Source organism: Rousettus aegyptiacus, unplaced genomic scaffold, assembly GCF_014176215.1.
Source record: "Rousettus aegyptiacus isolate mRouAeg1 unplaced genomic scaffold, mRouAeg1.p scaffold_m13_p_3, whole genome shotgun sequence".
Taxonomy (NCBI): Eukaryota; Metazoa; Chordata; class Mammalia; order Chiroptera; family Pteropodidae; genus Rousettus; species Rousettus aegyptiacus.
Window position 1 is genome coordinate 126,129,110 of NW_023416306.1, and position 24,789 is coordinate 126,153,898.

The window sequence follows — 24,789 nt, forward strand, 5'->3', positions numbered from 1 at the left end:
AAAATCTCAAAGATAATGAATAGGACCAGGGCCTGATAACCCATGAGGGTGTGCTATAATTTTCCATGGACACATAAAATTTTTCTCTATACTCACCCTTTTTTTCAAAGAAGTTACTCAAAGTAAGATTATTCTTATTTATAAAACAAGTCTGTTCTTATTAGATCTGACCTATTATTTACATAAGTGCAGCAAATAATAGTAATTGACCACACAGAACTTTGGAAGTTTGCTTTGCTCGAACTTGTTATAAGGAATTTCAAATCAGACTTTTAAAAGCTTCTCAAGACTAGGAAGCCAAGCCAGAAACTTGCCACCAGACTTGATCTGCAGTACCTATAGGTCTGGGTGAATTTCTCTCTTCTTTAGGTCCCCAAAATATCCTAAGCTTCCTGGGCCTGCCTGTAAGTGACCTGTGCTCACCTGTAAGGCTGGGAAGCCTGTAAGCCAGGTACTAGGCCTGTTTTCCCAAAAGGGCTTTGTAAAGCATTGGCTCCATAAAGTCAACCTTAATTGCTTAAAACTATCTGGTCATATCTGATTCTATGTACATCATTCTCAAATATGACATTCCAGTCAAAGTACTGGTTATATAACCACTGTTTTCAATTGTGTCTTTTAAGGAGGACAGATTCTTATTGAACTTATGCAAATAACTATATTGCCATAAAAATAAGAACACTCAATAAGCGTTTTTGAATTCTGGAGAGATCGGGCAGGCAGAAGAGATAAATGTTTCATTTCTGTTTACAGAAGTGTTATCTACTAAATTGTTGTGCGTTATAACTTAAAAGGGAAAGGGGTTCCTTAAATTCAGCAGCAATATTCCAAACAAAAGTCATAATCATACTTCATCAGTTCATTCAGTCTCATGTAATTAATTCCTGTCCTACTTGGACTTGGGTTAGTGGTTTTATGAACCTATTAGCTTTTCCACTAGAGTTCTGGAAATCCTTTCTCAGTTAAGGTATGATCTCAGAGTGATTTTAGCAATGCCATCAAAAGCCTGAATTACACAGACCTGTCAGTCTTTTCCATGGATCTTGGAGACAGTTCCTCTTTGTTGAAGATGAAACACTCTGCTTATATCTGATTACAAGTGCTTTCAGAGAAAAGTCAGAGTAAAACAAAAAATTTCTGTTGATGACCAAAGGCTTAAGATGTCTGTGGGTAAAGATCTGAAGAGAGTTCATAATAAAAATTATTCAACTGACAAAGGAATTATTTCTACAGCATATAACATTTAAAATAACAAATTATGACTGATGCCATTAAACCAGAACATATCATGAACAGCAAGGGTATTGACAAATTTCATACAATTTCTGAACTATTTATATTAATAATATTTTATTCATACAAATATAACCTAGAGAAAATTAAAGCATCCCTCATTCGACAATGCTTTTCTTGCAACTGAACATATCAAGTAAACCTAATTGTTTTTTGGCATCTCTCTTTTTATAATATGAAACTAAAAATCCTTTGAAATTTTCCAAGAGCCATCTGAGAAATCTTAAGCTCAGTTCGGAATCAAGATTTCATTTAGGATTTGATTCTGGAAAAATAAAATTGTCCAAAATGTCAAAAGGTTTGAATACTTGACTAAATACAATCCTAGGTCACTGTGAAACAATACTTGGCTACCTATTTGATCAAAGTGACCATAAAAGAATTCAAAAGTAAATATAGGAGATAACATGACAATAAAAAAATGTTAGCTCTTGTTAAAGTGAATTAATTAAGGACATAATAAAGGTTAACATAAAGCACAGGAAATTATTCTGAGAAGACAGACAGTATCTTTGTTTTGCTGGTTTAAAGGTAAGGAAAAGCCTTTTACAATCTCTTATTAAGAGAAGACCAATATGTTAGTTTTATTTTTAATTTTTTGAGGAATTTCTAAAGTGGCTACACCAGTTTCTAATCCTACCAGCAGTGCACAAGGGTTCCCTTCTCTCCACCAATACTTGTTCTTTGTTGTCTTTTTGATGATAACTATTCTGACAGGTGTGAGGTGCTATCTCATTGTGGTTTTGGTTTTCATTTCTCTTATGACTGGTGATGTTGAGTACCTTTTCATGTGTCTGTTGGCCCAGCAATACCACTTCTGAGTATTTACCTGAAAGAAACAAAAACACTAATTCAAAAGACACATGCAAGGATCTTTGGAAACATGACAGAGTGAGAGATGTCCCCAGATCTCTCCCCTTGAAACAACAATAAGCTGAACATCTAAAACTTAACAAAAAACACCCAAACTGCACACCAGCAAGTCTGAGCGTGGGATCTGAGCATAAGAACTACCACAGGTCAGAACCCCAGGTGTCAGGCAGTGGACAGGGAGAAATAAAGAAGCTACCTCTCACAGCCACCAGAGCTCCCTGTAGGAGGAGGGGGAGAGTAGAAGGAGCAGCGAATTTGTGCTGCGAGCTCCCTGAACATTCCTGCTGTGGCTGGCTGGCTGCAGGACCCAGTCATCAGGGCAGAAGGCAGAGAAACAAGTATGGCAGAAAAGTGGGACGGGACCAGAGAGAAGCAGGATGGGATCACAGAGGAACAACAGCTGTTTTCTGTGGGCTGCGGTTGCAAAACTGAGGCCAAGCCACAGCCCCCAACCCCCCAATCCAGTGGGCCCCTCCCCCACAACTTCTGAGACCAAACACCGCGGAGCCCCAGGACAATCTGAATAAACGTTGCTGAGACTGTTGCTGACACTGACAGGGATAGAAACTGAAGGTAGCGAGCGTAATTAAATATCTACAAGAAAATTTAAAAGGTGTTATTAAGACTTTATGTAAGCAGGGATCCAAGAGGCTTAGATGCCACCTATTGGAAATCAAAAGAAAAGCACCTTCTTTGCAGCAGGCTAAAGAGAGACCTTTCTATAATAAATTTTTCTGGAAAAACCACAGAATACACTTCCATTAATAGCCAGGGGGAAAAATAGTCCATTAAACACCATGAACAACAAAAGTGACAAGGCATCTCAGAAAGAAAGAGAAAAATCTCCAGAAAATAAGCTTACAGACATAGAGATATGTGACTTAAATGACAGAGCATTCAAGATGGTACTTCTGAAAAAATTCAATGAGATTCAAAATAACTCAATTTCAGGAACTGAAAAACAACTAGATGAGCAAAGCAAGGAGACTGAAACCCTCAAAAAGAACAATATAGAACTTCTGGAGATGAAGAACAACTGCAAGAGTTAAAAAATGAAATAGCAAGCTTGGGAAATAGAGTCAACCAAATGGAGGAAAAGATCAGTGATATTGAAGACAGAAATATAGAAATAAATCAGAAGGAAAAAGAGAGAAACCAAAGAATGAAAAATAATGAAAGAGAAATACAAGAACTAGCTGATACCATCAGGAGAGGAAACATAAGAATAATGGGCATTATCAAAGGTGAGGAAAAGGAAAAGGGATTAGAAAGCATTTTCAGACAAATAGTTAATGAGAATTTCTCAAATCTAAGGAATGAGTTGGAGCTTGGAATTCAAAAAGTCAACAGAACACCCAATTATCTCAACCCAAAAAGGCCATCACCAAGACACATTGTACTAAAATTATCAAAAATCAATGACAAGGACAGAACTCTCAAGGCAGCCAGAGAGAAAAATATGGCAACTTATAAAGGTTAAACCCATTAGATTATCCTCAGACTTCTCAGCACAAACCTTACAAGCCAGAATGGAATGGAATCAAATATTTAAACTATTAAGTGAAAAGAACTACCAGCCTAGAATAATGTATTGAGCTAAGCTCTCCTTTAGATACAAAGGAGAATTAAGACTTTTCCAGACATATAAAAATTGAGGGGATTCTCTACTGCAAGGCCTGCACTACGGGAAATACTGAAAGGGGTCAGTTCACCTAAAACAAAATGACAAAAAAAAAAAAATTATTAGGAGTAAAGTGACTATCAGGCAAATAGAAGCAGAGGAGGGCAACCCTTACTAAGAACAGGACATTATAAGCTTAAATAATAAGAAGAGAATTGTTATAACAAGATAGTAATGAACGTTCAGCATACATAGGAACAACTTAAGATAACAATGACTAAAAAGGGAGGATTCAAAGATCCAAATTCACAAATAGAGATAAGGAAATATGGAGCTTAATGGAGATAAGGCACCCACAGAAGAAAATGGACGACTATATATATATAACTATCCTTTACATATGCATAATGGTAACCACACGCCAAAGATTCAGAACCTTTGTATAAAACAAGAAGGACCAGAGGGAAAACCCACAAAAGCCAACCAAAATAAAGAAAATAGAAGCTCAAGGACAAGGAAGCAATGGAAACACCGAGCTACCAGAAAGCAAAAGATAAAATGGCTATAAGAAGACCAACCTCATATTTCAATAATCACCCTAAATGTAAAAGGATTGAACTCACCAATAAAAAAGCACAGAGTTGCAGAATGGAACAAAAAACAAAACCCAACCATATGCTGCCTTCAGGAGACATATCTCAGCTCCAAAGACAAAGGCTCAAAGTGAAAGGGTGGAAAATGATATTTCAAGCAAGTGGCATTCAGAGAGAAGCGGGAGTAGTGGTATTAATATTAGATGAAATAGACTTCAAACTATAAAAGGTAAAGAAAGATACTGAGGGACAATTCATAATGATAAAGGGAATCACGCACCAAGAAAATATAGCACTTATTAATGTCTATGCTCCCAATCAGGGAGCCCTGAAATAGGTAAAGCAATTACTAACAGAACTAAAGAGAGAAACAGATCAAAACACTATCGTAGTAGGGGACCTAAATATCACAGTGTCAGATATGGACAGTTCATCAAAATGGAAAACCAATAAGTAAATAACATCTTTAAATGACACATTAGACTAACTGGACATAATTGACATTTATAGAGCCTTCCATCCCAAAACAGCTGCATATACATTCTCAAGAATCAACCACATACTGGGACACAGAGATAGGCTCAACAAATATAAGAGAGTTGAAATCATACCAACCATATTCTCTGATCATAATGCTTTGAAACTAGAGATCAACTGCAGAAAGAAATCAGGAAGAACCACAAATGCATGGAGATTAAACAACATGCTACTGAAGAATAACTGGGTCAGAGAAGAAATAAAAAGAGAGATCAAGAGATACATAGAAATTAAGATCATGATAGTACAACATAGCAAAAGCAGTAATAAGAGGAAAGTTCATATCATTACAGGCCTATCTCCAAAAACAAGAACAAGACCAAATAAACAACCTAATGCTTCATCTTAAAAAACTAGAAAAGGAAGAACAAATAAAGCCTGAAGTTTGCAGAAGGTAAGAATAATCGAAATTAGAGAAGAAATAAATGAAATTGAAAATAAAACAAAACAAAAAGATAGAAAAAAATAAATGCAACAAAGAGTTGGTTCTTTGAGAAGGTTAATAAAATTGACAACCCCCTAGCCAGACTCACTAAAAAAAAAAGAGAGAAAGGGCACAAATAAACAAAATCAGGGATGAAAGAGGGGAAATTACAACTGACCTCACACAAATACAAAGGATCATACAAGAATACTATGAAACATTATATAACACCAAATTTAATAATCTAGAAGAAATGGACCTGTACTTAGAAAAATACGACCTTCCTAGACTGAATCAAGAAGAACTGGAAAATTTAAATAGACTGATCAGCAGTATGGGAATTGAAACAATTATCAAAAACTTACCAAAAAGTAAAAGTCCAGGACCAGATGGCTTCACCGGTTAATTCTACCAAACATTCAAAGAAGATTTAATACCTATTCTCCTCACTCTTCCAAAAAATCGAAGAGGAGGCAATACTTCCCAACACATTTTATGAGGCCAATATTAGTCTGATACCAAAACCCGGTAAAGATAACACACAAAAAGAAAACCATAGACCAAGATCTCTCATGAACACAGGTGTGAAAATCCTAAATAAGATACTAGAGAACTGAATTCAGTAACATAGTAAAAAGATTATACACCACGATCAAGTGGGCTTCATCCCAGAGGAACAGGGATGGTTCAACATATGCAAATCAATTACTGTGATATACCACATAAACAAATTAAAAAATTTAAAAAATAAAAAGTATTATATGATCATATCCATAGATGCAGAAAAAGCCTTGGACAAGATACAGCATCCGTTTATGATCAAAACACTTAACAAAATCAGTAAAGAAGGAAAGTACCTCAACATAATAAAGGCCATATATGACAAACCCTCAACCAACATTAAACTTAATGGTGAGAAACTAAAAAACTTCTCTCTAAGATCAAGAACTAGGCAAGGCTATCTACTATCACCACTGTTATTCAATGTAACATTGGAGGTCCTAGCACATGCCATCAGACAAGAGAAAGATATAGAAGACATCCAAATAGGAAATGAAGAAGTCAACAGTCACTATTTGCGGATGACATGATTCTCTATATAGAAAACCCTAAAGACTCCACAAGAACACCACTGGAAACAATAAGCAAATAAAGTCTCTAGATTCAAAATCAATGTTTAAAAATCTATAGCATTCTTATACTTTAATAATGAAGAGTCAGAAAAAGAAGTGGAAAAAATAATTCCTTCTGCAACTGCAATGTAAAGAATAAAATACCTAGGAATAAATTTAACAAAACAAGTGAAGGACCTATATAATGAAAACTATAAGACCCTATTAAGAGAAATCGAAGAAGATACAAAGAAATGGAAAGATATTCTGTGTTCTTGGATTGAACAAGATATTCTGTGTTCTTGGAAGAATCAACATAGTTAAAATGACCATATTACCTAAAGTATCATACAGATTTAATGTAATCCCCATCAAAATCTCATCAGCATTTTTTAAAGAAATGGAACAAAAATCATCAGATTTGTATGGAAGCACAAAAGACCCTGAATTGCCAAAGCCATCCTGAAGAAAAAAATGAGGGTGGAGGCATCACTCTGCCTGACTTCAAATTATACTACAAAGTGACAGTAATCAAAACAGCATGGTATTGGCAGCAAAACAGACACACAGACCAGTGGAACAGAATTGAGAGTCTAGAAATAAACCCATATTTATATGGGCAAATAATTTTTGACGAAGAAGCCAAAAACATACAGTGCAGAAAGGAAAGCCTCTTCAATAACTGGTACTGGGAAAACTGGAAAGTCACTTGCAAAAGAATGAAACTAGACTGTTGTCTATCACCACACACCAAAATTAACTCAAAATGGATTAAGGACCTAAATATAAGATCTGAAACAATAAAATGCAAAGAAAACATAGGAACTAAACTCAAGGACCTTGGATTTAAAAAGGATTTTATGAATTTGACCTCAAAAGCAAGGGAGTAAAAGCTAAAATGAATGAATGAGACTACATCAAACTAAAAAGCTTCTGCTCAGCAAAAGAAATCATCAACAAGGTAAAAAGAGAACCATACGAATGGGAAAATATATTTGCAAACGACACCTCCGATAAGGGCCTAATATCCAAAATATACAAAGAATTCATACAACTCAATAACAACAAAACAAACGATCCAATCAAAAAATAGGCAGAGGACCTGAACAGACACTTCTCCCTAGAGGACATACAAATGGCAACAAATACTTGAAAAGATGCTCAACATTGCTAGCTATTAAGAAAAGGCGAATCAAAACCACAATGAGATACCATCTCATACCTGTTAGAATAGCTATAATCAACAGGACAAGTAATAACAAATGTTGGAGAAGATGTAGAGAAAAAGGAACCTGCTGGTGGGACTGCAAATTTATATAGCCACTATGGAAATAGTATGGAGGTTCCTCAAAAAAACTAAGAATTGACCTACCGTATGATCCAGCAATCCCTCTACAGGGTATTTTTCCCAAAGACTTGAAAACCCATATCCAGAAAAATATTTGCACACCAATGTTCATTGCACCATTATTCACAGTGGCCAGGACATGGAAGCAACCAAAGTGTCCTATGATAGATGACTGGCTAAAGAAACTGTGGTACACATATACAATGAAATATTACTCAGCCATAAGAAGAGATGAAATACTGCCATTAGCGACAACATGGATGGACCTCAAAAGAATCATGCTAAACAAAATAAGCCAGACAGAACAAGTTGAAAATCACATGATATCACTTCTATGTGGGATATAAATCTAAAAGCAACAAATGAGCAGGACAAACAGAGACTCATGGACATGGACTAGGCTAGTGGTTATCAGAGGACTATAGACTAGTGGTTACTAGTGGGGTGGGGGAGGAGGGGGTAGGTAGATAAGGTAAAGGGGGTCAAACATAGGGTTTAGAGGGGAAGGGTGAAGTGAGTAAAGGGGATCAAATATATGGTAGCTGAAGGAAACTGGACTTTGGGTGGTAAACACACAATAGAATATACAGATGTCAAATGATAACGTACATCTGAAAATTATATAATTGTATTAACTAATGTTACCCTAATAAACTTAATTTAAAAAAATACATGCACCCCTATGTTCATTGCAGCATTATTTACAATAGCCAAGATATAGAAGCAACTTAAGTGTCTAACAATAGGTGAATGGATAAAGAATGTGGTATATATACTCAATGGACTATTACTTAACCATAAAAAAGAATGAAATCTTGACATTTGTAACATGGATAGGCCTAGAGGGTATTATCCTGAGTGAATAAGTCAAACAGAGAAAGACAAAACTGTATGATTTCACTTATATGTGGAATCTAAAACATAAAACAAACAAACAAAACAAAACAGAAATAAACTCACAGATACAGAGAACAAGTTGATGGTTACCAGAGGGGAGTGGGTGGGAAATGGGCAAAAAAAGTCAAGAGGATTAAGAAGTACAAACTTCCAGCTATAGAATAAATCACAGGGATGTAATGTACAACATAGAAAGTACAGTCGATAATATCATAATAACTTTGTATAGCAGCAGATGGTCACTAGGCTTATCACAGTGATCACTTCATAAGGTATATAAATGTCTAATCACTATGTTGTACACTTGAAACTAATATAAAATTGTACATCAAATATAATTTTAAAACAAATATAAATATTTTTCAAAAGGGCAGACCAAAATTCTAAGAAAACTTTATTATTTCAACAGAGAAAACCAAATTCTAGTTTTGCTTCAGTGTACTTTTGATATGATAATTCATTTTGTAAAAAAAAAATACCCTTTAAATAAATCTATACAATCTCAACTACTGTTGATCACATGAGACAAGATTCCTTTTCCAAGATTATTTTCCTACAAACCTTCTACAACTTTTTATATCTATTCTTTTTTTGTCCTATATTTTCCTCTTTTATTTTAGGACAAAATTACTCACTTGTTCTCCTAACAAAAACCCATTCAACATAATTTGTATACTTTTCTTATCAAAATACATTCTACTTTCCTTACATGCTTTTCATACGAAGTTGTTTCCTTTCACTCTTATTGTTTCTAGTAGTTTTGTTTACAGATATTGATTATAATTTTTAACCATTAGTAAACTTTTTAATATAAAACTATGATGTATTCAATTGTGAATTGTCTATTATAAACCAGCATTCTGTGGCTCATTAGCAAATTTTATGAATATACCACCTCATAATTTGTATAGGTATATGCTTCCTGATAGTACGGTTTTTCCATGTGTCAAAAAGAGGATGCTTATTAACCTACTCAATTATATTTAGGCTCTCTGTATCATGTAAAAATAAGAAGCTAATTTGTGCTTAGTAATTTAAGGTTTAATAGTTCCGCTTATTTAGAAATGATCTACATATTTAATGAATATCTACTAATTAACTTAGAATAACTCTAAGGTTGCAAGTTACCAAAAAGATTTTAGAAACTATTTTTAAGCAGATATATTTCAAAATTAAAAGAAAGTACCCATCATCTCAACTTGTTTTCCTGTTAACTATTTTTATAGCGCATGCATGTTAGGCAAGCAACAAAAAAATTATAAAGCAAAGAAACCTTTAAAAAGTTAAATACAAAATATGTGCTGGTATTATACTTAATGCTGATAATTCAGAAGACATTGCTATTTTTATTAACAATATTAAACTAGACTTTTTTTTTTTTTTACCAAGATTTTCCCAAATTACATAAACTTGAAAAGCATTTGGATCAGTTTCTATATTTTGGGGAGTTTTCAGAATATTTAATTTATATAAGCACTTATTTATCTGTCTTCCATAGAATAGAGCTCCTTTATGACATTTTATAAATTATTTTGGTAATACCATCTAGAGGTAGAAAAATACCACATATACATAACATACATATACAAATATACATACATAAATATACAAATGCAAATAGAGACCTTATAGCTTTCATTTTAAAATTTTAGACATGAGTCAGATAAATATAGCAATATAAAGCTCACTGGTTTATGCAAAAGAGTTGGCTCTCATCTTGACTCCATTTTACATTTTTACCTAAATTGTGTTTCTTACAAATGGAACAAATTAAGGTTACCTGATCAAGATGAGAGCTAATGCTTTTTACCAATATTTGCGGTGGAGGCTTTTAAGATTTTCTTTTTCCCTGACATATAGTTTCTTTTGGGGTACCCTTAGTCTTTTGGGAGCCCTCAATGGGGCACAGGGGACCTAAAGTTCAAGTAACTATATGGAATTGAGTGGCTAAAGTGAAAAGAGAAAAGTCTTGCAGGACTAGACAGAGATGTAGGAAGTAGGGCCTTGAAGGTATTCATATTAGAGGACCTAAGGGAACTGAAGGGAAGACTGAAAGTGATAAAAGGAGGAAGGAGAAACAGAACAATGGTAAAGGAGAAGTCAGGGGAACCAGCTGGGGAAGTCATCAAAGTTCCAAATTATGCTTTGTAAAATCATTCAAACAAGGAGAACGTGAACAGTTAGTGTCGTGGTAGTGGAGCATATGGTCAGCAGGGGTATGAGATGAAGTTTCAGCCCACTGAGAAACTGCAGGTTCTTACCACATGGTACTTTGTAAACAAAGAAGCCTTGGATGCCAACCTAACCTCCCATTTGCCTATGACTGTAACCCAGCTTCTAGAGTAGAGGCCAGGAATTTTCCGCTTGAGAGTAAGGGAGTAAATCCCCACTCAAAAAGGTCCCAGACTTCCATTCAGAAAGATGCTTGCTCAAACAGGTTTTCAACCAAAGAATCCTGGGACTCTGACCCAGCCTTAGAGAGTATACTCAGAATTTTAAGAATCAATATCTGTCCTTACCAGGCTTCAACAGACTGCCATCCAGAGTACTGGCTCAGGAGCTGGACTTGCCTATGGATCCCCAATCAGTCAGGAGTGAGACAAAGGCTTCAAAAGTGCACACTTGAGGTCTTGGATGAAAGGTCCAGGTGTCCGATGATGACTTTAATCCTGTCTGATTCATGGCACCATAGCTGTTAAAGAAAAAATTATTCAGACACTTATTAACATGGTACGGAAGACTTTATTTGAGACTACTGAAATCACTCATTGCAGTCGGGGAGAGATTAAAACAAAGACAGCAAAGACAGCTAAGGATTCATAGCCAATGAGCAGAGTGAGGGGGTCAATGAATGGAAAATTATTCAGAACAGTAATTAAAAGTAGGGGTATTCTTACTAAACCAACTTAATAAGATATTCTCTTTGTAGGTAGGCCAAGGTGATCAGATATGGAGAGTGGGAGATAAGGAATTAGATCAGATATTGAGGGTGATCAGATACCAAGGGTAGCAAGATTCTTGCTAAACTAACTTCGCAGGATTCTTGCTAAAATTGGGCTGAACAAGCCAAAGATGGATAGAGGCCAAGGTAGAGACCTAAACAAGAGGGTTCAGAGGAGCCTAAGTAAAGTTTAGTCAAGGAAAGAGTCTGTCATATCTACCACTAGTACTATATACTTTTACATAGTGACCTAGATATGAGAAGGTAAGAGGCAAGGAGGAACGAAGAGGAAAGAAAGAAGGAAAGTTTTTAAAATTGCCTTCCGAACTCAAGACTATTCTGAGTGCTTCCACATATTTGTTTGATGAAGATAAATTTGATCTTTTGAAACAGCCAAGAAACATTTGGGGCCAAGTTTTAAAAATAAGAAGGGGATCAAATTGAGTGACACAGTTATGACTACAAAACAATGAGCTGGTGGTTCTCATGTAGCTTATAAATAGGATGACCAAACTTGACCCAGTTTGCTTGGAACATTCAAACCTTGAGAACTGAAAATCTCCCTTAGTTCCAGGTAAACCAGGAAAATTACCCAAGGCTGTCTTAATTTTCAAACTAGAATTCCTACATCCTGGGAAACCCTTCGGTCCTGGAAAAACTGAGATGGTTGATCACCCTATTTATAAAGAGTGCTAAGGTACTTCCAAACAAGAAGTTTCAAAATCATTCTGAGTCATGGCACATGACCAACTAGGTGTCTGGCTTTCAATATAAGGGTTATTTGTTTTGTTTTTTAAAGCCACCTCATTTGTTTAGTCATATATTATATAGAAATGTAAATATTCACTCTGACTCCTATTTAGTTAGATGTTCATTTACTTAAATATCTTAATTCAAGTGTGTGTGTGTGTGTGTGTGTGTGTGTGTGTGTGTGTGTGTTGTGGGGTGGGGGTGAGGGTCTTTCATGGGAAAACAACCTTCTTTATTCTCATCTTCTCCAAACCCTAATTTATTCATACTTTCACTCATTTTCCCAAGGGCTGTGTTATTCCTTTAGAAGGCTTTTTTTTTTTTTTTGAAGGGGGCAACTAGAGATGGGTAGAGGATTGGATGGCCAAATTTTGCTCAGAAAGCTCTGTTATTGCTGCTGCTGTTTTAATTAATCAATAACATTACTTTATCCTTTAAAAATCTATTTTACATGTTCTCCTGTGTGTGTGAGGACGTCCCCCACTAAAAAGAAGAATCCAGGCAGGCTAGGAGGGCAATATCATAGTTGGGAGCCTGGGACATGTCTGAGGTTAATTGGAGCTGAATAGGTAGAGATTCAAGAGGACGCAACTTAAGAAGTTGAAATAAAAAACCACTTAATGCCAAAATATCCAAATATGAGGACAAAGTGGGAAAACTGCTCAGAACGAGTAGGTTAGAAACACAGTATAGACAGAATCTAAAGAATTTTAGTAGTTCTTTTGACTTTTTTATAGGTTGCCAGCAGCCTCAGCCTGATGGTGGTGGACATTTTAACCAGAACTTGCTCTTTTTCCACTCCACACTCCAGTAAACTGTGTTGTCCAGTTTGGGTGGCTGAAAAGCCTTAACTTGCTCAGGTGGGTTCTGAATTCAGGTGGGGGACTATCATGTATTTGCTTCTTTAACTGGCATTCTTTCTATTGGACAGAGCTGGCTGTGGCACTGCTGGAAATCCAGAACCTTCCATAAGATTCTTGGGTTCTTCTAACTCAGTTGTCAGGATAAATTGATGGGATTCTGAGTTGCCAGTATAGTCTCACTTGCTGGGCTAGCAGGAGCTGGTGAAAAGAGACTTCATCTCTACTTTTTCTAAGAAAGCAGAAGCAATCAGAAGATAACTATGACAATTTCCCATCATCACTTTTATAATTTTTGCCTTTCCTTCCTTTGTGACAGAAGAACTGTCCTGGAGTGTAAGTTCTCTTAGATGTCACCACTTAAGCCCTGGATCCCCTCTCACCTATTCAAGGGCTTTGCTCTTTTCATCATCCATTCTGTCCAACATTTCCACATTTCCTCTCTCTACTGTGAACAGTACCATCAGTGTATAAACATGCTATAATAGCCCCCATCTTAAAATAAATCTGTCCTTCCAAAAATCTATGCTTTCTTCCAAGTACCCCCTTCTGCTTCTCAGGTCAACTTGCATCACCATTTCCAAAATGAGTTGTCAATACTTCTCACTTCATAGTCTCTTTTTCGATCTTCTTCAATCACATTTTCTTCTCTACAACTCTACTAAGCCATTCTTCTCAGTATCAGCTATGAGTCCCATCTCTCTAAATCTTCTGAACAATGCCCACACCTTCTCTCACTTGACCTCTCAGTAGCATTTGACTCCATCAATCAGTTGGCTTCTGTGTCAACGTATCATCTCAGTCCTCCTCCTACATCCCTAATAGGCTTTGTCTTAGTCTGCTAGCTCCTTCCTCTTATTCCCAGTTTTTAAATTTGTTAAAACCTCTCCTGTTAACTATACCTACTCACTTAGGAGAAGATCTTATCCAGTCCCATGGCTTTAAATTCTATCTGTCAGAAACTCCCTGATCTACATATCTTCCAGCCCTGACATTGCCCCTGAACTCCAGACTTAAGAAACATATTCTGCTGCCTATTTGACATTTCCATTAAATGTGTAATAAGCATTTCAAGCTGAACATTTTAAAGATAGAACTTGATCTTATCTCTCAAAACTGTTTCTCCCATAGTTTCCCCACTGCAGCTACTGGCTTTACCATTCACCCATGCTATGGTTTGAATGTGTCCTCCCCAAATCCATGTTAAATCCTAAATCCCAAAAGTGATGGTATTAGTAGGTGGGGACTTTAGGATGGTCTTAAGTCTTGAAGATGGAGCACTCATGAATGGGATTGGTGCCTTTATAAAAGAACTCCAGAGAGCTCCCTAACTCCTTCTGTCATGTGAAGATGCTGGCTATGAACCAGTAAGGGGACTCTCACCAGGTGACCCCCTGCTGCATGATATCAGACTTCCAGCCCCCAGATCTGTGAACAATAAATCCCTGTTGTGTGTAAGATACCCAGTACTTCGTTATAGCAGCCTGAATAGACAAAGACAATTCGGTAGCTCAGGATATAAACTTAAAGCTCACTCTTAACTATTTTATTCATCTTACACCTACATATCATAAAAATCCAATTGTGTGGGTCTCTATCTGTGTCTGATTATAAATGATAGCTAGGACTAAATGTCCTTAGAATTCTCAGCCAGATGATTTCTCAATGGTTGGCGACATTCATTTGGGTGGGCTGGGTCAGGTAGGTTAGCGGAAGGTTGGAGGAATTAAGCAAGGTTCACTGGGAAGACTGCATTTGCCTCTGAGAACCAAAAAAAGCCTATTTCAGTTTTGAGAAGGTCAGCTATTAAACAGACAAAGAGAAGAAATGTGTAATTAATCTTATAATAAATTTTAGGAATTATTAAATATATTTGATGAACCGTGTGAGCCTTACTCTAGAACCATGAACATTTGAAGCATAATGCAGATATCTTGGTTGTACAGAATACAATTCAGGACTTCTTCCGTTGTCTTGGACTTGTACTTTTCAGAGTTGGCCTGCAGGTGGTGGTGTAGCCTGCAGAGGACTGTATGGACAAAGGACTGATGGGATGTTAGATCCAGATAAGTATATTAGGATTTTGTCCAAGTAGATATCGCCTTCTTGATCCCAGATGTGATTCAAGAATATGACTAGGACACTACATGGGCAAAATGACACCATAATCTTCCAGACTTTTCCATTGATCTCAAAGTTCTTGGAGCAAGCAGCATATCAGGATATGTATAACCTTCTCTATGTCCACGTAGGTGATAAGAGAGAAACTGCCTCCCAGATAAGTCCCAAATGAACTTCCCATGTGAGGTTGCTAATGCTTTTGAAGAAAGGGCATCTATCTATGAGGCAAGAGGTCAGTTCTGTCATGATGCTGGCTCTTCGGCTCAATAGAGTACGTTAGCCCCACCCCACCACATATTCCACCTCTGCTAAAGTTTGTGAATAGAACTGCTGTCCATAACTGGCTGGGCAGGAAGTCCTACATATTTGTAGTGGTGTCACAAATTAGTTCACTCTGATCTTAGATGTGCATAGAAAATAGCTTCTTTATTTCTCCATAACTCATCTGCTCATCCATAGGGAACTGAACCCTAAACTTATCCCATTCAGTTAAACCTAATTCAGTTAAATAATTCAGACAACTCTTTTATGTGAATTCTCTTTGGTTTCTTTGAGCAAAATGTTGTCTTTAAAACTTTTCCTCCATCTCCTTGTTCTCCGTCAAGACAACATCTGTGTGTATTGAGGTCTGTAAGAGTTTCAATGACCCATAGCAACAGAGGTGGTATTACCTAAATCTTCAGTGATAGTGGAGTGGCTGGATTTTGTGTTCCCTCAACTGATGATCACTGAAGTATAGTTTTTCTGGCCTTCTCAAAATTCCTATTCAGCTACCTCTTTGTTTTGACCAGAGCCCTTTGATATATCTCTGTGCTCTCAAGACTATGTCTCATCAGAACACAGGAGACTTGCTGGGTCACTGGACTTGGAGGCCTAGGAGAGATGGCTCAAGCTCATCTATCAAGTCACCTCCTACTACACCTCCTCACCATCAGTCCTTGCCAAGATTCTGGCCTCTGACCTTGCCTCTTCTTTGTCTTATTTCTTTCATAATCCCTTAGAATTGAGAGGGGCAGACTTTAGGCAATTCATTTGTCTGTGTAATATTTCCCTTGTAGGCTATAGCAGTGAGCCTCACACCTAAGAAAAAACCTGTGATTTGAGTCCCCCTTCCCACCCGCCTAATTCTAGACATGCCTTAAGTCTGAATTTAAAAAATCCTTTCTTGACAAAGGCTACCTTTAAGTCTTGATATAGAATCAGTGCAAAATACAATGAAGGCACCAAAGGTCAGAAATTACTTTGTTGTTCCAGAGCTACGCTGTTTACTATGGTAGCCCCATGTGGCTATTTAACTTTAAATCTAACATAATTAAAATGTAGAAATTCAGTTCCTTAGTCAAATGTGGCTAGTGGCCACTACAGTGGACAGCAAAGATACAGAACATTAACATCATCGCAGAAAGTTCAATTGGACAACTGTTCTAGAGGTATCTTTCTCCCTTCCCTGAAGCATTAAATGTTTTATTTAGATGGAAGCTTCCCATACAAATAAGTTTTGCAGGATATGGCACTACATCTGAAAATACATTTGTAAACAACTACTCCTAATGTTTGTTGCCCTGGACTCCTAAGAAGCTGGGTTAGTCAATAAGTCCCACTCACTTCTTCAACTGTCAGTGATATTCTCTGTTTCTCCTAAGGATAGGCTACAAAGTTGTGGGGCCTAGTGCAAAATAGAAATTTTGAAATTTTATTCAAAAGTTATTAAAAAATTTCAAGACAGCAAAACCAGAGCATTTACCCAAGTACTGGCTTTACTGAGTGTGGGGCCCATTGTAACTGCAAGGGTCTCACACCTATAAAGCCGAGCTGGCTTTATTCTAAGATAATCACACCTGAAGAGAAGGCAAGGCAGCTCTCTGCAGGTTCACTCACTGCAGGGAATTTACTCACCAGTGGTAATGCCAGGGTCCACAGCTGTGCTAGTGATGGCCAAGTTCAGATGTTAACTCAGACAGCTGCCCAGGGAATGCCTGTGACTGAAGGCAGCCACCTAGCCAGAAAGTAGTGATAGAAAATAAGGATCCCAAAATACTGTATTGGGAAGCCAAATGCTGGAAGGTCTGGGCATGTCAGCTGCTTCCAGTTGGGTATGTTTCCATCACAGCCAGGGGCATGCACAGCCAGGAAGGCTGAGATCTGTCAGGGCTATCATTTAGAAATTGCTGGAAAATGAATCAAAGGCAGCACACCTAGGAACTTCAGCAGAGAGAAGTATGTCCAGTTGTCCAGTTGTCCTACCTGCACTGTGGATGTTAACACAGCATAGTGTCCAGGAGCTTGTGTATAGGGGAGGGCTTGCCTGCCTCAATCTGAGAAAGGGCATTTGAGGAAAGGCTAGAACAAAGGCCACTCAGAACTTCAAAATGAATCATCATTGCCAAGGAGCAAGACAAAGAAAAAAGAATCTACTTATAAGTTGACTAACAAGAAACCGAGGAAAAAAGATAAAAACAAAAATATCTGAAGGGGAAGGTGAGACTTGGAACTTGTAAACATTCTGTAAGATAAGTAAACTAACTCCCACAGCTTTTTATAATGTAACAGATTGGTACCTACCTATGAAAATGCTGATTAAAAATGCAATGAAAAGTAAATTTTAAGTAAGCAGCTAAGTTCAAAAAGAACAGTTCCAGAAGGAAGACAGACAAAAAAAGCCACAATGGGTTCAGTCTGAGCTGACCCTCTGATTCATTTGATGGTCTACATATTTCTTGTTCAGGGTTTTCTTCAGGTGCCATTTCACCTCATATTAGCCTCTGGCCTAAGGCAGAGAAGTCCTGGCCCTGTGCCCAGCCAGCCTCTTGGCCACCTTCTCTGTTCCAAGTTCAGAAGCTACAGAAATAAATCCACAACTATACTCTCACTTAATATATGACAAAGGAGGCAAGTCTCTTCAATAAATGGTGCTGGGAAAATTGGACAGATATATGCAAAAAAAGAAGCTGGACCATCTTCTTACACCGTATACAAAAAACAGACTCAAAATGGATTAGAGACTTAAATGTAAGACCAAAATCATAAAACTTCTAGAAGAAAACATAGGCAATAAACTCTCTGATATTGCTACCAGTAATTTCTTTTTGGATGTATTTTCATATTAAAACCTTGGGAATAGTAAGAAATAAAATATTTGTACATCTGCAACCTCTAAAAACATATCATGACAGAATCCCAAGGATGGCTGAACATTAAAAAGCTAACAATGTACTTATATACTCAAAATCATTCGAGGAGCTGTTTAGCAATAGATACCTACAGCAGCCATTTCCCTTCAGCTATTTGCCTAAATGCTCTGCACCACCAAGGTGCTCGTTATCATCAATCTTCTTTCTGTCTTTCCTGTCCAGTCACTTTCCCACAAAGCAAAGCAGCCTGAGAATCCCTCTTATTAGAGCATTGTTCCAAACACAAATGAATTCTCGTTTTCCCTATTAAGATGAAGGAAAGGATATTAGCTTATACATGACTGAAATGAGTACATTTCAATATTAGCAACATGAAAATAAAAGTTTCAGTTGTGATATTTAAAAAAAATCTAACAATGCATCTCATTAATTAGATGAGCAGCTTATAAACATGCAATTTATGGGAGGAAAAAAGAAAAACTATTAGGAAACTAGTAATGAACTACAACCTCATGTCCTAATCAAGAGTATTGTAGGACTGGGCTTGGCTGTGAGTGGCAGTAAACTCCAAACTACATAGAATTTTATTTCCCATGTAAATGACTGATTAGGTGAACCAGAGCCAAGTTCCTTCTATCATTTTATTATGTTGTGCGTAATCTTTATTCCTAAAATTACTTCAAGTCCAATATGATTGCTCCAATTCCAATAATCACATCTGCATTTCAGGTGGCAGATAGGAGAAAAGAGGAAAGTGGTTATGTTTCCATTTTAGGAATACTACTAAAATTTGCATAGGACTTTTACTTACATCCCAATGGCGGCAAGTAAGTTATGTACCCTCACCTAGTTGAAGATGATTGAGAAAGGCAGGCATTTTTCTTAACACCCATGTCTCCAAATAAAATTTAAATATTCTACTGGGGTAAAAAGGGGAGAACCAATGGGAGGGACTCCCAACAGTGTCCTCTATAAGTATCTACCAGAAACCTCCAGTGAACATGATACAACATTATAAATATGCTCTTTGGAGTCAGAAACAAGCCAAGTAACGTTTCATCACAGCTTCCCTTAAACACCGGATAGAGTCCTAGCCAGAGCAATACTTTTAAAAACAATAAGAATTAGAACGAAGGAAAGAAAGATGTCCTTATTTGCAAACTATAAAATTATTTATATAGAAATTGCAAGAGAATTTGTGGGCAAATAATTCAAACCAATAGAAGAATTTGGCATTCCAGATACATGTTCAGGGCGTAAGAGAAAAAAATTATATATGTCTACATATAAATTCTCATTTACAGTAGATACACAGGCAAAAACTAATGAAATACATGCAAGACCTATTTGGGGAAAATTATATGAAAGATGCACTAGATAAATGAGATACTGAAGGATTGAAAGATACTATTAAATCCTGCAGTTCTCCCCATGAATTTACAATGGATCTATATGATTCACTGTAATTCCAATCAAAACCCCAACAATCTTTCCATGAAATTTAACAATCATGTGGAAGATTCAAGAGATCAAAACCACCAAAGAACTTTTTGAAAAAAGATACTAAGGAGTAGAGATTTGCCCTTCCAAGCTAATTATCAGGTTATAGTTATTTAAACAGTGGAATATTGGGACAAGGCTTTAAAATAAGCCAAAGGAACACAAAGGACAAAATTAGTCCATACTGATTATAAGTATATGGAAAATTGATATGGACAGAGATGTCTTTACATATCAGGAGGGAGTGGTAACCATTAGATAAATGGTGCTAAGACAACCGTCTATAGCCAGTACATACACGGAGAGAAATTTTTTAGATCTCTACTTTATGCCATAACAAAATATACATCCCACACCAATGAAAACCTTAAATGTATGGGGAAAATCTTTAAAGTTAAAAAGGAAGTATAAGAAGAAGAATGTTTTCATTACATTTTTTTAGGTTTTTAAACAAAACACTGAAAACAAAAAATATAACAGAATTTAAATGAATTAAAATTTTTTAAAGGTACCATAAACATTAATAACGCAAGTTACAGACTGGGAGAAGTTCATTATAATACACATTACTGGGTATTAGTATCCAGAATAAAAAGATCTCTATAAATCAGTACAGGAAAATAAGTACTATGACAGAAAAATTGTCAAAGGTTTCAACTGGGGATTAAATAGCCAAAAAATGTATAAATGATACCTTCAGTAACAAATACAAATTAAAAACCATAATGGGCCTTATTTCACACTTATAAGACTGGCAACATTTTAGAAGTCTAAGAAGCCCAAGTCTTGGTAAGAATGTAGCAAAAAGAAAAAAAAAAGAAAAGAATTTTTAAACATAGCTGGTGTGAATGTGTATTGTTAAAAACCACAATGGAAAACAATGTTGCAATATCATATGATGTTGGTGTGCACATACCCTATGACCTAGCAATTCTACTTGTGGGTGTATATATATAAATATAAATAAATAAATACACACACACACACACACACACACACGCACACACACTAAGGGGACATGAAATAACATGTTAACTGTAGCATTGCTTTTAACAGCAACAACAATAAAAAAAAATTGGAAACAACTTAAACACTCAAAAATAGAACTGTGAATAAAGGATGCCAGAGTCAGACAATGAAATACTAAATACGTATGTGCTAAATATATAAAAACCAAGCAGGAAGGATACATGCTAATTTCAGTATAGTGATTACCTTTGGGCAGAGCACAGGAATTGGGCAGTGGAGGGTGTGGTTAAAATGTATCTGCAATATTGAAACAAAACAAAAAACCCTAAAGCTATTATAGCAAGATGTCAACATTGGTTAAATCTGTTGAAAACAATGAGCCTGCCCCATATGTACAGACTGCTAAGAAATTATTTCCAGGGTATATTGCTAAGGAAAAGAGTAAGCTACAGAAGAATAGGGAGAATGGACTACCATGTGTGTAAAAACTAAAGGGGAGGATCAGACTGTGTCGAATATTTCTGAATGGCACAAAATACACTGACAACAATGATGGCCTCTAAGTGGGGAGAAGACTGAGGACTGGGGTCAGCAGTAGGAAAGAGACCTACTTTAATGCACCTTTTTCTACTATTGGGTTTCTTTTGTCACTTTTTCTCAAAAGTAAAAATAATAAAGCAAAAATAAATAAATAAATAAAATGAACTCTAACCCAACAATGCACTTAGAACCAAAGTTACTGTTTTGAGGAATATTTTGCATAAAAGTATAAGTATATCTTCATGTTTGCCATCTTCCCAAATGACTGATTTTTCCGAAAAGTTCTTGATAATAAGCTCCTTATGATTAGTTACACAGAAATATATACCCTGCCTGCTGCATCTGCTTTAACTGTGCATCTATTTATATGGGATGACAGATACTTTCCCTAATAAATCTTACCATTTTCTCTGCTAAGGAACTGAGTGCTGACTAAATGGCTGATGACACATGGAAGTTATTCCTACATTTTCCACACACAGTGAGACAAATCAATGCAATGCAGAGTTCTTCTCTTACAAACATCAATAGCTTTGAGATATGTCAAAAAGGGCTCGGGGTAGGGGGTGTACAATGAATCCATAGTTTCTAGACTTTCCTGTCAGAGACAGCCAAAGGCAACTTGGGAGGAAAAGCAGGATTTGGAGTTTCTAATCTCAGGCATTTTATTTCCATTATCTAATTTATCATCAAGAGAGCCTCAATACTGCCAGATCTAGAACTCAACTACTCCAAACAGTGATCCTTTCTCTTATATTTTGCATTGAGTTTTTAAAACTTGTTTTTAGGTTGTTTAAAAGCTAAATACCTGAGCAGAGTAGTATTTTCAACTTGATTGCTTAGGACAATTTTAGGAAACAAAATGATCCAAAACAATTGACTCTCCCTGCCTTCCGTGACCCCAAGCTAAACCCATAGGGCTCTACGCCCCAATTGGGGTAAAGTGCAAGGATCTGGTTTATTCCACTTCATAGGTATCAAAGAGGCAAGAGAGAGACTCAAGATAATGAGGGGAAAAAGGAAAGAAGATCAGTCATCTTTTAAGTCTTTCATTTCACAACTTCTTCCTTCCCAGGCCTGCTGGTGTACTCCCTTGCCTTGTTCCAGAGCCAAAAGACAGGTCAACTTCACTGCTTCTTATCCAAGTTGGCAGAGGTTGTGGCAGCAGGGTGGTAACTCTGCCCGATGTTCTCAAGCTGCAGTTGGGACACGTCCAACAGCAAAGTCACTCAGTAAACAGTTCTCTGTTTTCTCTTTTCCTTGAGTTGGCTGGACTATCTCTAGGCCCAGTACCACCCACTCTTTAATTCAAACCAAACCCACAGATCAGAAACTTCACAGATCACCCTATCTTAAAACAGTCTTTTGCTGGGTACAAAATACCATCTACAAAATCATTGATATGCTACACTGTTTCAATTCTAAGCCCTATAGATGTCACTTTGATGGAGTGGTTTTCATGTTTTTAGTAATATTAGTTGTACATCATTCAGTTCAATAGTCAAGAACTTTATTAAATATCTATTTTGTTCCTAGCTTTGTTCTGGGGTGGGGTAGGAGAGATTAACAAATATTGCATGTAACAGTTCTTTGTTTTAAGAAGTTTACAAACTAATTGGAAAGGGAAAAGTCAATATGAAATGAAGAATAACTGAAGACAAAATATCTCTAAACCAAAAGCAGGGGATAAACATCGGAGACCTGGAGAGGTGAGGTAAAGTTTTAAGAAGGATTTAGATTAGAGCTGGTTTTTGAGGAGGAATGGAGGGTTGGGAAGGGCTTTCTGATAGGACAAGATGGTCAAGACCTCAGAGACTGGTCTCAGAAGAGTGGATTGTGGCACTATCAGAGACCAGTCTAATACCCAGAAACCAGTTAAATAGATAAACAAAACCATAGGGCAAAGATATATTAAAACTTAGTTAAGAATTACTTATTTTGCTCATATAGACTCCTAGAGATCAAAGGGACCTCAGGAATCACATCACCCACCTTTTGCATTTATTATACAGATGAGAACACTGGGGATCAGATCGGTAAAGCAATTTCACCAGATCAAATGGTAACAAATTAGTGCCAGAGCAGAAATTCAGCTCCAGGACTTCTGACTCCCAATCCATCACACTCTGCTTCAAACCATCACATTATTATGCTCAAATGACTCAAAACCAATAGGTACCAGTGACGTATCAAAGTAACAACACAATAAATTCAAAAACAGAGGACTGTAGAAGGGATAAGGCTTACTTTGTACTTGATACTTGAGATATTTCTAATTTTTTCTTTTCCTGAATTGCAGTACTTATTGCATCATGTTTTACCTCCTCTGCTTGACATCCAAAATCTTCCATAACATGACCCTGTCCAGTTTTTCTGACCTTATTTCCCAACACTCCTCACTCTACAGCCTCCACTCCAGCCACATATAACCATTCACAATTATAAGCCTTTGCTAGGCTCATTTTTACCTCTGGGCCATTGCTCCTGTCATTTCCCCCTCCTCTAAGGTTTTTTCACCAATTCAACATTGACATAAAACCCAGGACTCAGTTAGGATCTTTGGCTACCTCGAGTATTCTCTATACTCCTAATTGATTCAATGTGAAATAATTTCAATGAAATTTTATGGAGGGCCTGCTGTGTGCCAGGCACTCCCACTAGGCCCTCAGGATTCCAAAATAAGTAAAGCACGGGTGCTGCCCTCAAGGTACTAAGAGTCTAGAAGTGGAATGCAGACATGAAAGCAAATTGCTAACACCCAGAATCACAGAAACTGGTACAAAAGACAAAGATAGCACGATATGGAAGATGGAAAGGGAGGAGACTTGAGAGGATAATGTCTGAGGTAGGTTAATGGATGCGTCAGAGTTTACCAGGGGCTTAGGTTGGGGAGAGGGAAGAAAAAAGGCTATTCTAGGCAGTGAAGACTGCATGTGGAAGTACACAGCATTTGGAAACTTTGGCTTTGTTTTGTTTACTAAACCAGGTTTGGGTTTAGTACCAGGATTTAGTTTGCCTTCAAATCAGTATGCTAATAGAAGAGCAAGGGAAGATAAAGCAAGAAAAGTGGTCAGGGGCTCCTTACCAGGCTAGGAGCCTGGATTGCATTCTGTAGATGACAAAGAGCTATAGAAGACATCTAAGTGTCAAGTATTAGGGTGGGTGGTTCAGAGAAATGTGGGCCCCCCCTTGTATTCAAGCAACCAAGTAAAGCTAAGTTAAGGAAAGTTATGGAGACAGATCTTGAAGAATGAATAAAATTTCAATAGACTGAAATGG

The 24,789-nt window shown here is 36.9% G+C and overlaps 1 long non-coding RNA gene across 3 annotated transcripts in view; it reads right to left on the reverse strand.

Annotated features, from left to right (window-relative positions):
- Positions 1 to 24,789, reverse strand: part of LOC107517616 — an 84,745-nt gene that overhangs the window by 21,575 nt on the left and 38,381 nt on the right. For 2 of the 3 annotated variants that reach the window (XR_004950106.1, XR_004950105.1), the window contains exons 2-3: positions 11,218 to 11,390; positions 1,022 to 1,178 (exon numbers count right to left, since the gene is read on the reverse strand). This is a non-coding gene — a long non-coding RNA (uncharacterized LOC107517616). Of the gene's footprint in view, positions 1 to 1,021; positions 1,179 to 2,075; positions 2,123 to 11,217; positions 11,391 to 24,789 lie in introns of all 3 variants that reach the window. The other variant, XR_004950107.1, reaches the window with a different exon arrangement.